The sequence below is a fragment of the Pinus tabuliformis genome, chromosome X (assembly GCF_031772625.1).
Source record: "Pinus tabuliformis cultivar Carrire ecotype Pingquan chromosome X, CPIR1, whole genome shotgun sequence".
NCBI classification, from domain to species: Eukaryota; Viridiplantae; Streptophyta; class Pinopsida; order Pinales; family Pinaceae; genus Pinus; species Pinus tabuliformis.
The window spans coordinates 1717550014-1717553189 of record NC_142308.1 but is presented as its reverse complement, the minus strand read 5'-3'; positions in this window follow the sequence as shown (position 1 = coordinate 1717553189).

Here is a 3176-nt window from a genome sequence, read left to right as displayed (position 1 = left end):
ATCTGATTCCAAGAAGTGTTCCTCTAAACATCAGGTCGTACAGATATCGCTATGCCCAAAAGAGTGAAATTGAACATATGGTTGCAGAAATGCTAGAGGCTGGTATAATTCAACCTAGTCAAAGTTCTTTCTCTGCTCCAGTAGTATTGGCGCACAAGAAGGATGGATGATGGCGCATCTGTCCGGATTATAGGGAGCTCAACAAGCTCACTATTAAAGATAAGTTTCCCATTCCTATCATTGATGAATTACTGGATGAATTGCATGGATCAATTTACTTCACCAAGTTGGATCTTCATTCAGGATATCATCAAATTAGAATGAAGACTGAAGAAATTTCGAAAACAACATTTAGAACACATTAGGGTCATTATGAATTTTTGGTCATGCCTTTTGGCCTTACCAATGCACCTTCTACATTTCAAGGTTTGATGAATTCCATTTTCAAACCCTTCCTTAGAAAATTTGTGTTAGTATTTTTTGATGATATACTAATCTACATCAAGTCTTGGAAGGATCATGTTGAACATGTTGACAGGGTGCTACAACAATTGGAGGAGAAACAATTATATGCAAAAAGATCCAAATGTTTCTTTGGAGTACAAGAGGTGGATTATCTGGGTCATATTGTATCTCATTAAGGATTTAAGGTAGACCCTAGCAAAATTAAAGCCATTAAGGAATGGAAAATCCCCACATCCATAAAGCATCTGCAAGGATTTCTCGGGTTGAAAGGGTATTATCACAAGTTTGTTAAGAATTATGGAAGAATAGCAGCACATCTAACAACATTATTGAGGAAAGATGCACTTTCATGGACTCCAGAAGCAACAAAGGCCTTCGAACATCTTAAAGAGGCAATGTGCCAAGCACCAGTCTTAGCTACACCGGACTTCAAAAAAACCTTTATTGTGGAATGTGATGCTTCAGGAAATGGAATTGGTGTTGTTTTAATGCAAGATGAAAGACCCATTGTTTGTGAAAGTCGTCCAATCAAGGGAAAGTTTTTACACAAATCTATTTATGAGAAGGAAATGTTGGCAATACTACATGCACTTAAGAAATGGCGACCCTACCTAATGGGAAGACACTTCAAGGTAAAAATGGATCATGATAGCCTTAAATACTTTTTAGAACAAAGATTATCCTATGAAGAGCAACAAAAGTGGGTCACAAAGATGTTGGGTTATGACTTTGAAATCATCTACAAGAAAGGGAAGTAAAATGTGGTGGAAAATGCACTCTCAAGAAAGGATGAGGATGTCGAAGCATTGGTGTGCAACATTTCTATTATCCAACCAGATTGGACAAACGAAGCAAGGGATGAATGGAAGAATGATGAAGAAGTGTGGGCACTTATTCAAAAGTTACAAGAAGATTCCAGTACATCTGATACATTTAGCTGGCAAAATGATTCATTATGGTACAAAGATCGCTTATACCTCTGTAAGAATTCCCAACTCAAACAAAAGATTTTATGGAATTGCACACTTCTCCCTTAGGAGGGCATTCAGGATTTTTAAAAACTTACCACAGGGTGAAGAAGGAATTTTTTTTAGGATGGCCTTAAATTGGATATTCAAAAGTTTGTGGCAAAATGTTTGGTTTGCCGACAAATTAAAGTTGAAACAATTAAGACCCTGAGTCTATTACAACCTTTATCCATTCCAAGCCAACGTTGGGAGGAGGTTTCAATGGATTTTATCACAGGTTTACCCAAGTCTAAGGGAAAGAGTGTCATCATGGTGGTAGTTGACAAACTTACCAAGTATGAATACTTTTCTGCATTATCACATCCATTTAAAGCCAGTACAGTTTCTACTGCATTTATGGAAACAATTCAAAAGCTACAGGGAAATCCAAAGATTATTGTAAGTGACAGAGATCCCATTTTCACTAGAAATTTTTGGACAGAATTATTTTCTTGCCTCGGTACTCAGTTAACTCATAGCTCATCTTATCATCCTCAATCTGATGGGAAAACTGAGATAGTAAACAAACGTTTGGAAGGTTATCTTCGTTGCTTTGTATCTAATAAACAGACACAATGGGTCAAATGGTTGCCTCTGGCTGAATGGTGGTATAACACTTCCTTCCATACAACAACAAAAATGACCCATTTATGGCACTTTATGGATATCAGGCACCATCCATCACATCATATTTAAGAGAAAATTATAAGGTTCAAGCAGTGGAACATCACATCGAGCATCAACAACAAGTCCTCCAACTCTTAAAGGACAACCGCATGTTGGCGCAAAATAGAATGAAACAACAGGCAGATCAACATCATAGCGAAAGAAGTTTTGATGTAGGTGATTGGGTATTCCTACGGCTACAACCATATAAACAAATGTCCCTCAAGCAAGCTAAGAAGGATAATAAATTATCACCAAAGTATTATGGTCCATACAAGGTGTTGCAAAAGATTGGTACTATGGCATACAAATTGGAGCTTCCTACAGCTTCTCAAGTGCACCCAGTTTTCCATGTTTCATGTTTAAAGAAGGTTATAGATGACAAGCTCTCAGTTCAAACAATATTGCTAAAACTTGACGAGGAAGGAAAAATTATATTGGAATCGGAAGTAGTCACAGAAACAAGAACTCGACAGCTATGAAATCAATCAATTTCAGAGTATCTCATCAAGTGGAAGAACTTATCCGCTAAAGATTCCACATGGGAGGATGAGAATTTTATACAGAAGCATCCAAAACTACTCAAGAGTTGAGGACAACACTTGTTTGAAGGAGAGGGGCATGTTAGGTCCCTATAATACTAGTGATTACCCCATTACTATTGTAGTTATATCCCTTATTAATATTTTTGTGTCCCTATCGTCCCCATATTGTTATTACTGTGCCCCATAGAATCCCTCTATTGTTATTTTTGTGCCTTTATATTATTATTGTTAGGTCGGCTAGGTTATATTGTGACTCCTTAGACTCCTATATATAGAAAGGAGGTTTTGTCATTTGAATCATCCAAGAATTGTTCATTTGTGTAATGTAAAGGAGGTTGCCCCCTCAAAGAGGCTAAATTCTAAGGCATTAAACTATTTTTTCTATATTTTGTGAGCTGGTTCCATAACAATGATAACTTACGAAAATCATCCATTCAAGGACCATTTCAAACACTTCATCATATTAAACAATTTGATTACATTAAAATTGATT